This window comes from Ovis canadensis, chromosome 25 (assembly GCF_042477335.2).
Source record: "Ovis canadensis isolate MfBH-ARS-UI-01 breed Bighorn chromosome 25, ARS-UI_OviCan_v2, whole genome shotgun sequence".
NCBI lineage: Eukaryota > Metazoa > Chordata > Mammalia > Artiodactyla > Bovidae > Ovis > Ovis canadensis.
The window spans coordinates 39,013,480-39,024,744 of NC_091269.1; the positions used below are offsets into that span (position 1 = coordinate 39,013,480).

The 11,265-nt window shown below is 36.6% G+C and overlaps 1 non-coding gene across 1 annotated transcript; it reads right to left on the bottom strand.

Moving 5' to 3' along the window:
- Positions 1-7,080: 7,080 nt before the first annotated feature.
- On the bottom strand, positions 7,081-7,187 carry LOC138430624 (U6 spliceosomal RNA). The gene has a single exon (XR_011253309.1). It is a non-coding gene; the product is annotated as a U6 spliceosomal RNA (small nuclear RNA).
- Positions 7,188-11,265: the final 4,078 nt, after the last annotated feature.

Sequence of the window (11,265 nt, forward strand, 5' to 3'; positions counted from 1 at the left end):
ACCCAACATTTTCACTCTCCACTTTCACTTTCATCAAGAGGCTTTTTAGTTCCTCTTCACTTCCTGCCATAAGGCTGGTGTCATCGGCATATCTGAGGTTATTGTTATTTCTCCCGGCAATCTTGATTCCAGCTTGTACTTCCTCCAGCCCAGCGTTTCTCATGATGTACTCTGCATATAAGTTAAATAAGCAGGGTGACAATATACAACCTTGATGTACTCCTTTTCCTATTTGAAACCAGTCTGTTGTTCCATGTCCAGTTCTAAGTCACTTCAGTCATGTCCAACTCTTTGCCACCTGATGGACAATAGCCTGGAAGGCTCTTCTGTCCATGGGATTCTCCAGGCTAGAATACTGGAGTGAACTGTTCCGCCCTTCTCCAGAGGATCTTTACTTCAAACAGCAGATGGCTGTAGCTTAGCTGACAACCGACTACTAACGTATCAGTTACTCTAGGCAGGAGCTGCCCAGCTGAAACCTTGAACTCCAAATATGTAACACTATAGCAAAATCAAATGGTCCATTACTTAAAGGTGTTAAGTTTGGAGATTATTCATTATATAGAACTGTGTCCATTCTGTCTTCAATTCCTACCATTTTTAGTCTTTTTTGTTTTAATTGTTCTGTCTCTTACATCTGTGAACTTACGCCCAAGCTATTTTTTCTGGAATCAGAGTTCACTACCTGGTAACTAGCATTGGCACATACTCTAAAAAGAAATATAGCTGAACACTGGTTTATCTTTCTAAGATATACTGCTCTGGAATCTTGGTCGCTCAAGCTATGTTTCCTATAAGTAATTTTGTTTTGTTCCTTTATGTTTAAAATGTTGTCTTTCTTTCTAGTTGTTCTTAGTGGCAACATTACAGAAAACTATCCTTTCTTAACTAGAATCAAAATTATTCTTTACTTTAGTAGAGATTGTATTATAAAATAATTATTGATTCAATTATTACATCCTACATTGTTGCTATAGTTGAGTCACCCACTTTTGTCTGACTCTTTGAGACCCCATGGACTGCACACCAAACCTTCCTGTCCCTCACCATCTCCCAGAGTTTGCCCAAGTTCATGTTCATTGAATTGGTGATGCCATCCAGCCATCTCATCCTCTGATGCCCTCTTCCTCTGCCCTCAATCTTTCCAAAAATTAGGTACTTTTCCAATGAGTTGTCTGTTGACATCAGATGACCAAAATACCGGAGCTTCAGCTTCAGCATCAGTCCTTCCAGTGAATGGTCGGGGTTGATCTTCCTTAAGATTGACTTGTTTGATCTCCTTGCTGTCCAAGGGACTTTCAGGGTCTTCTCCAGCACCACAGTTCAAAGGCATCATGTTTTTGGGGCTCTGCTTTCTCTACGGTCCTGCTGTCACAACTGCATGTGACCACTGGGAAGACCATAGCCTTGACTAAATGGATCTTTGGCACAGAGTAATGTCTGCTTTTCAACACACTGTCTAGGTTTGTCATCACTTTTCTGGCAAGAAGCAATCACCTTCTGATTTCGTGGCTGCATCCACCATCTTCAGTGGTTTTGAAGCCCAAGAAGAGGAAATCTGTCACTACTTCTACGTTTTCCCCTTCTATTTGCCATGTAGTAACAACAAACTGGTTCCAAATAGGAAAAGGAGTACGTCAAGGCTGTATATTGTCACCCTGCTTATTTAACTTATATGCAGAGTACATCATGAGAAACGCTGGACTGGAAGAATCACAAGCTGGAATCAAGATTGCTGGCAGAAATATCAATAAGCTCAGATATGCAGAAGACACCAGCCTTATGGCAGGAAGTGAAGAGGAACTAAAAAGCCTCTTGATGAAAGTGAAAGTGGAGAGTGAAAAAGTTGGGTTAAAGCTCAACATTCAGAAAATGAAGATCATGGCATCCGGTCCCATCACTTCATGGGAAATAGATGGAGAAACAGTGGAAACAGTGTCAGACTTTATTTTGGGGGGCTCCAAAATCACTGCAGATGGTGACTGCAGCCTTGAAATTAAAATACGCTTACTCATTGGAAGAAAAGTTATGACCAACCTAGATAGTATATTCAAAAGCAGAGACATTACTTTGCCGACTAAGGTCCGTCTAGTCAAGGCTATGTTTTTTCCAGTGGTCATGTATGGATGTGAGAGTTGGACTGTGAAGAAGGTTGAGTGCTGAAAAATTGATGCTTTTGAACTGTGGTGTTGGAGAAGCCTCTTGAGAGTCCCTTGGACTGCAAGGCTATCCAGGCATGGCATGCTGCGATTCATGGGGTTGCAAAGAGTCGGAAACGTCTGTGCGACTGAACTGAACTGAACTGAATGGGGCTGGATGCCATGATCTTAGTTTGTTTTGTTTTGTTTTATTTTTTAGTCTTAAGCCAGCTGTTTCACTCTCCTCCTTCATCCTCATCAAGAGGCTCTTTAGTTCTTCTTTGCTTTCTGAGGAAGAGGCAACTAGAATTTGCTACATACTTAAATTTCAAAGGACTTTATCTTAATCCTGAATTACTCAGAAGTGCTCTACTTCTTAAACTTTACTCTTCAATAACATTGCTTTCTTCAAAAAAATTAAAAATAAAAAAAATCCCTTGTTTAAAAATATCTTAGTCAGATGATATTCTTCAAAATGAGAAACTTGCTTTCGTGAGGAGTCAGAATTCCATGGATGACCATCCAAAGTACTCCCTTGACAGTATTTTTAATTTATCAGCCGTTTTCTGCAAATTCTCAATCTGTAATACATCACATAACTCTCTTTCATTTGGAATTTCAAGTGAAAGATAATTATAAAAATAGAAAATATCTATAAATAAATCAAACAAAATTATCATACTACCAGTTTGAACAAGGTAGGAAATATCTAGAGAAAGTTAAAAGGGTTGACATTAATGAAGAGATTATGTTGTGGCCATGTTTGGAGGTCTTCTTTGTGAAAGATGTCAATTTTAACAAAATTATATATGATAGATTTTTTAAAATCCCTGTCAGGATTATTTATGAAATTTGAAGCCTGAATTAATCAAGATTCATTTGAGGAAGGAAAGCTTGGCCAGACTTGTTCAACAGGTACAATTCCTTAATAAAAATTGACAGAAGTCAGCATGGTATGATATTGTTGGAAGGACAGAAAAAATAGGCCCATGGATCAAATTCAAGTATCCAAAAGAGACATGTAAATATAGACACACAATTTAAGACAATGGGAACAGTGCTAAGAAGTGGAGAAGTACATACTTTTTAGTAAATAATAAAATTTAAATAATTGGGAATACTTAACTGAAAAAAAGATTAAACTTCAACTCACATGATTGAAAACATAATTTTCATGTGAATATAGAACAAAATATGAAAAGCAAAATTTTAAAGGGATCTAGAAGTTAATAGAGGTTGATATACTCATGACTTCAAAGTACATGAACATTTTAAACAGTACACAAAAAATAGTGACCATAAAGTTCATCAAAATTAATATATAGTCATAAAAATTTGATAATAAAAAGTGAGTTAAAGTCCAAATCAATATTTGAATCATTAAAACAAATAAAACATGTACAACCAGAAAATGTAAAGAACTAAGAATCAATAATAGAAATATAAACATACCACCCCAAAAGAAAATATATTTAGTTGAAGAAGAAATTTAAATATGTAACCAACAATTGAAGAGTTAATCGCTATTATTAGTCAACAAGGAAAAGAGACTTAAAGGTCCAACAATTGCAACCAAAAGTAGAGATAAAACTAACTTCCAGATTTTGTGTTAGTATAGAGAAACACATACTATTGCTTTGAAGGAATGTAAGTTCATAAAACTGCTTTGGAAAGCATTTTGATATCATCTGGTAATTGAAAGACACACAAAATTCAGCAGTTCTACTCCTAGGTATATATACAACAAGAATGCATTTGTATGTGAACTCAGAGATGTGCAAGAATATTTGTGGCAGCATTGATCATAAAGCTCTAAACTGAACACTATCCAAATTGTCCTTAGAAAAAAAACTGGTATATAAATTGCACTATACTCATATACTGAAATACTTCGCAACAATCACAAGAAAATGGAACTATAGCTACACACAATAATGTGGATTAATCTCTTAAGTATAATATTGAATATGAAAAGCCACATCTCAACATGTGTAATTGGACTCACATAATGCTCAAAAATAAACAAAATCTCACTCACTATTCTGTTTCGGTATGTTCTTAAATAGTAAGACTACAAAGAAAGTGAAAGGGTGATCATCTTTGAATTGAGGATATCAGTTACCTTTAGAAAAGAAGGAGCAATTTGTGATTGAGATGAGATTTTCAGGGTACTCACTGCATTTTATTTCTTGACCTTGAAAGTGGGTACAGGGATTCTCACTGTATAATAATTTTTTAACAGTACTTTTAGATTTTCTGCAATTTTCTGCATATATTTTTAATTCAGTCTTAAAAGGGTTTAAAATACTGTCAACATCTCATTTTGTTTAAATTTGCATCTTTTCCTTCATCACCCTCTGCTGATTTAATTTATTAAGATATAAGTAAATTTAATTAGAGGAGTAGGCAAATAGAATGGAAGCTATTAAAGAGACGCCGTGGAAACTCCATATGGAAAAGGAAATGTCATGATGAATATTCACTGCTGGCTCAGTTGAGGGAGGTCATGTTTAACTAGCCTTCTGGAATTATCTGAAAATATTACATCCATAATAGATGATAGAAATTCAATGATGTAGTACCCTTGTATTTTTCTCCAGGCAAGTAGCGACGTTATACGTGAGAGATTAATGACTATGGTAACGAGTTATTGAATAAGAGGTTAGAAATAGTGTCGAATAGAAAACTGACAGCAGCATTCCTTTTACTCACAGTCTAAAGGTATAAAGTGTCCAGTGCCCTTCCCTCAATGTCTTTTTTTCCCTGGACTATCCTAATTATAAACGGCCATTAATGATGCTGGAACTGCTGAGACTTGAGGACTGAAGGAATTGAGGAAGCCCAGATTCACGTAAATTTCGACCTCCAGGGCCACCCCTTTCAAAATATCTGCTGATTGTCTCTGTCTCTGTCACTCCTCCGCTGTAACCTCCCCCACCACTCGTCTCATCTCTCCTCTCCCTGTCTTCTTTATTAATTCTTTTCTTTTTTCCATTCATACTTTTTTTCCATTTCGTTGTTGGGAGAGGTTCTGAGAGAGAACTCATCAGCCAAACAGAAATACTACTTGTCAGTTAGTAAACAATTCTGTTATTTTATCACAAGATATTGTAAGGACTATGAAAATAGAATTATCTCTCCTATTTCTGAAATTTAGAGATAGAAATAATATGGATGAGAAGATCAAAAATTTAGTCTTGTGGCCAATATCATCCTCTTACAGAAGGAGAGTAAACCTCTATTTAGGATGTTACTTTAACAAAGAACAGGGAAAAATGAGATTTAGCAATCATCTAAGTCATTTAGACAAGTATTCTATTCTTTTTTTTTTTTTTTGTAGAGCAAGTAAAACATTTTATTAATAATTGTAAGGAAGTAAAGATAAATTCAGAATGGCGAAGCTGTGCAAAAAAGTATTGTTCTCTGATGGTGGCATCCCAAGCCTCAGAGTTTGTCCTTAGCACTTCCATGGACTTGTTCAAACTATACATGTATTTCCTGAAAAATATCCATAAAATTCAGCTAATAAATTAACATTTTTAACTTATTATTGTGCACATTAGGTGTCCTGGACAACCCAGAGCATAGCAAGCCTATTCAAACTCAGTTTGGATTAATTCAGACTGGACTCCCCACTAACCCTCCTGCCACAAACTCACATTCAGCAGATCACAAAACACCATGAATATTTCTCTGTAATATATTCTTTTTTTTTTTAATTTTAGTTTTTTATTTTTTAAATTTTAAAATCTTTAATTCTTGCATGCATTCCCAAACATGACCCCCCCTCCCACCTCCCTCCCCATAACAACTTTCTGGGTCATCCCCATTCACCAGCCCCAAGCATGCTGCATCCTGCGTCAGACATAGACTGGCGATTCAATTCACATGATAGTATACATGTTAGAATGTCATTCTCCCAAATCATCCCACCCTCTCCCTCTCCCTCTGAGTCCAAAAGTCCGTTATACACAGCTGTGTCTCTTTCCCTGTCTTGCATACAGGGTCGTCATTGCCATCTTCCTAAATTCCATATATATGTGTTAGTATACTGTATTGGTGTTTTTCTTTCTGGCTTACTTCACTCTGTATAATCGGCTCCAGTTTCATCCATCTCATCAGAACTGATTCAAATGAATTCTTTTTAACGGCTGAGTAATACTCCATTGTGTATATGTACCACAGCTTTCTTATCCATTCATCTGCTGATGGACATCTAGGTTGTTTCCATGTCCTGGCTATTATAAACAGTGCTTCGATGAACATTGGGGTACATGTGTCTCTTTCAATTCTGGTTTCCTCGGTGTGTATGCCCAGAAGTGGGATTGCTGGGTCATAAGGTAGTTCTATTTGCAATTTTTTAAGGAATCTCCACACCGTTCTCCATAGTGGCTGTACTAGTTTGCATTCCCACCAACAGTGTAGGAGGGTTCCCTTTTCTCCACACCCTCTCCAGCATTTATTGCTTGCAGATTTTTGGATCGCAGCCATTCTGACTGGTGTGAAGTGGTACCTCATTGTGGTTTTGATTTGCATTTCTCTAATAATGAGTGATGTTGAGCATCTTTTCATGTGTTTGTTAGCCATCCGTATGTCTTCTTTGGAGAAATGTCTATTTAGTTCTTTGGCCCATTTTTTGATTGGGTCGTTTATTTTTCTGGAATTGAGCTGCATAAGTTGCTTGTATATTTTTGAGATTAGTTGTTTGTCAGTTGCTTCATTTGCTATTATTTTCTCCCATTCAGAAGGCTGTCTTTTCACCTTGCTTATAGTTTCCTTTGTTGTGCAGAAGCTTTTAATTTTAATTAGATCCCATTTGTTTATTTTTGCTTTTATTTCCATAATTCTGGGAGGTGGATCATAGAGGATCCTGCTGTGATTTATGTCTGAGAGTGTTTTGCCTATGTTCTCCTCTAGGAGTTTTATAGTTTCTGATCTTACAAAAAATATGGAACACTTCACGAATTTGCGTGTCATCCTTGCGCAGGGGCCATGCTAATCTTCTCTGTATCGTTCCAATTTTAGTATATGTGCTGCCGAAGCGAGCACAAGTATTCTATTCTATAATAGACATTGTAGAAACTGATTTTGTTAACATTGTTTAGTTTGGTAGTTTGTAAGAATAATAATAACCAGATCATTTCCAAGTCGTCAGTTTATTTTATTTCTAAAACTAGTTTCTAAACTCTGGTTGTTAGAGTTTAAAAACACACTCACATACACCTTTATGCACATTCATGTTTTGAAAGAAACCATCCTTAAACATCAACTTAAGCTTTGTTCCTATATTGCTTTCTTTTCTGGTGCCTTAATGGTTGTTTTGGCAAAAACAGTTTCTATGAGGAAATCTAGATTCATAAAATAAAAATTTTCATTGAGAATAATCATTTGAAAAACTTCTATACCAACATAAATATAAAAATCCTAAATGAATTAGTGGCTTCCTGTGTATATTATCATAAGAATATCCCCTAACACTCAAAACCGGACTTTTTTTTTTTTTGGCCTTACCTTTGTGCACCTTTTATCCTATTCCTTTACTAATGTCTGTCTTATTTCCATTTCCTTCTCCATACCTGCACTCTGTATTTGTGTTGTCTATTAAGCTAGCTACTAGTCACATGTGACTATAAAGCACTCGAAATATAGCTGATCTCAGCTGAAACATACTGCCACATAAAGTGCACAGTATATTTCAAAAGTTAGCCCAAAAATTTGAATGTAACATTTTTTGAAATCTTAGTTTTCACTTATGCATGTTGAGATGATATACTGGATATACTGAGTTAAATGAAATATATTATTAAAATTAATTTCCCTTACCTTGTTTTTAAAAGTGGCATTAGAAAACTTAAAATTACATATTAAAATCTCATTTTTAAAATATTATAGCATTTGTGGTTGTTTTGGATTTCTTTGGGCAGAGATCTCTTAAAATATCTATGTAAAAAAATGATTTTCTACATATCTGTAATGCCAGAATCATAATTTTACCTTTTATATTAAATAGTGATATAGGTCACAATTTTTTAAATATAAATTTATTTATTTTAATTGGAGGTTAATTACTTTACAATATTGTATTGGTTTTTCCATACATCAACATGAATCCGCCACGGGTATACACGTGTTCCCCATCCTGAACCCCCCTCCCTCCTCTCTCCCCATACCATCCCTCTGGGTCGTCCCAGTGCACCAGCCCCAAGCATCCTGTATCATGCATTGAACCTGGGCTGGCGATTTGTTTCATATATGATATTGTACATATTTCAATGCCATTCTCCCAAATCATCCCTCCCTCTCCCTCTCCCACAGTGTCCAAAAGACTGTTCTATACACCTGTGTCTCTTTTGCTGTCTTGCATACAGGGTTATCATTACCGTCTTTCTAAATTCCATATAGATGCATTAGTACATTGTATTGGTATTTTTCTTTCTGGCTTACTTCACTCCGTATAATCGGCTCCAGTTTAATCCATCTCATTAGAACTGATTCAAATGTATTCTTTTTAATGGCTGAGTAATAATACATTGTGTATATGTACCGCAACTTTCTTATCCATTCATCTGCTGATAGACAATCTAGGTTGCTTCCATGTCCTGGCTATTATAAACAGTGCTGCGATGAACATTGGGGTACACGTGTCTCTTTCAATTCTGGTTTCCTTGGTGTGTATGCCCAGCAGTGGGATTGCTGGGTCATAAGGCAGTTCTATTTCCAGTTTTTTAAGGAATCTCCACACTGTTCTCCATAGTGGCTGTACTAGTTTGCATTCCCACCACAGTGTAAGAGAGTTTCCTTTTCTCCACACCCTCTCCAGCATTTATTGCTTGTAGACTTTTGGATCACTGTCATTCTGACTTTTGGATCGCTGCCATTCTGACGGGTGTGACCACAAATCATTGTGGTTTTGATTTGCATTTCTCTGATAATGAGTGATGTTGAGCATTCCTATACACTAATAATGAGAAAATAGAGAAATTAAGGAAAAAATTCCACTCACCATTGCAGTGAAAAGAATAAAATACTTCGTAATATATCTACCTAAAGAATCTAAAGACCTATATATATAAAACTGCAAAACACTGGTGACAGAAATCAAATAGGTCACAATTTATAAGCAATTATACTTTATTTGAGGGCTTCCTTGTTGGCTCAGATGGTAAAAAACCCCACCTGCAGAGCAGGAGACTTGGGTTCAATCCCTGGTTTGGGAAGTTCCCCTGAGGAAGGCATGACAACCCACTCCAGTATTTTGACTGAGTCCCCGTGGACAAAGGGGCCTGGCTGCAGTCCATGGGGTCACAAAGAGTTGGACACGACTGAGAGACTAAGCACAGCACAGCATACTTTATTTGAAGTTTTAATCTTTCTTTCTGTTCTTGAAGGGTTAATAGGGTAGCAGAGATGTGCCTGCAAACGGGTCTCTCTGCTCAGGCTGAGCGTCCTTGCATACGAGGCGTCCTGCCAAAGAGTCTGGACACAGCCTTGAGTTTAATGGTCCCTTGCAAACAAGGGAGCATTCCCTTCCTGAGATAAGAAGGAGATGAGGGCTTTGTGCAGACTCTGCAGTAGACAGAGATTTCACTCCCCTTTGCTGTACGATAACATGTATGCACCTGCACTGTATTGAAAAGGCTTATTCTTACAGTCTGGAATTCTGCCTAAGGAGGGCTTTATAATAATACACGGCAATTAGTTTGCCCGGTTCTGTTCCTCTGGCCAGAGTGTATGTCTCTTGTGTGCATCTTGCATGTCTTCTATGTTCTGTGTCATTTCACTCGTAGTAACCAACAGTTCTATTTTCTCTTACTTTTTTCTCTCTTTAGTGAACCTTAAGTTGATTATAAGTTAGCTTCAATAAACAGTATTTCATTAGTAAGCTGGTCATATAGAAATACAGTGCAAATCAGTTGATTTTTAGTCCTTTGGAAACATCTTCTAACATCTTTTTGAAAAGTAGCACCTTATTTTCAAACTGCTTTTAGGTAAAAGTGTGCTTGCAAAAAAAATAATTATTCAGAAGAGAGTATTAACAAGTACTTAAATGCTACCCCGTATTAAAATAATTGAGGTGGATCATTCTTTCTTTCCTATAATTATTATTATAAACATTTTAAATAGATATTGCATTTGCTTTAGTTAGAATACTTGATAATTTGAACGATGGCTCAAAATTTTGTTGATAATATTTCTAAATAACAATCATATACCATAATATTACATGTTTATGTTGTGGAAAGGATTAGAAAATCTGGGGGAAGATTTTAAAAGCTAACATTATGTAAATACATTTTTATTCTTTTTTTTCTTTTCAGTTTTTTATTTTTTTAATTTTAAAATCCTTAATTCTTACATGTGTTCCCAAACATGAACCCCCCTCCCGCCTCCCTCCCCATAACATCTCTGTGGGTCATCCCCATGCACCAGCCCCAAGCATGCTGTATCCTGCATCAGACATAGACTGACAATTCAATTCTTACATGGTAGTATACATGTTAGAAAGCCATTCTCCCAAATCATCCCACCCTCTCCCTCTCCCTCTGAGTCCAAAAGTCCGTTATACACAGCTGTGTCTTTTTTCCTGTCTTGCATACAGGGTCGTCATTGCCATCTTTCTAAATTCCATATATATGTGTTAGTATACTGTATTGGTGTTTTTCTTTCTGGCTTACTTCACTCTGTATAATCGGCTCTAATGTGCATTTTTTTTTTTTGCTTTAAATATAATATCTGATTTTGTTATTGTTTAGTTGCTCAGTTGGTCTGACTCTTTGTGACCACATGGACTGCAGCCCACCAGGCTCCTCTGGAATTTTCCAAGCAAGAATACTGGAGCAGGTCTACTCCAGGTCATCTTCCTGTTTCAGGGACTGAACATGCATCTCCCGCATCTACTGCATTGGCAGGTGGATCCTTTACCACTGAGTCACCTGGGAAGCTCCTTAGCTTATGACAGTATCTCTTAATCCACCATATCCTCACACAGGAAAATAAAGATTTTGGTACTTCTATGTCAAGTTTTCCTGCTCTTTGTATTTTCCTTCCCCCTCTTCATTTCTGTCATTTGCTTTCTAAATTGCGAAGGTATTTCACATTTACTTTCTTTATTGCAACCACTAGTAGT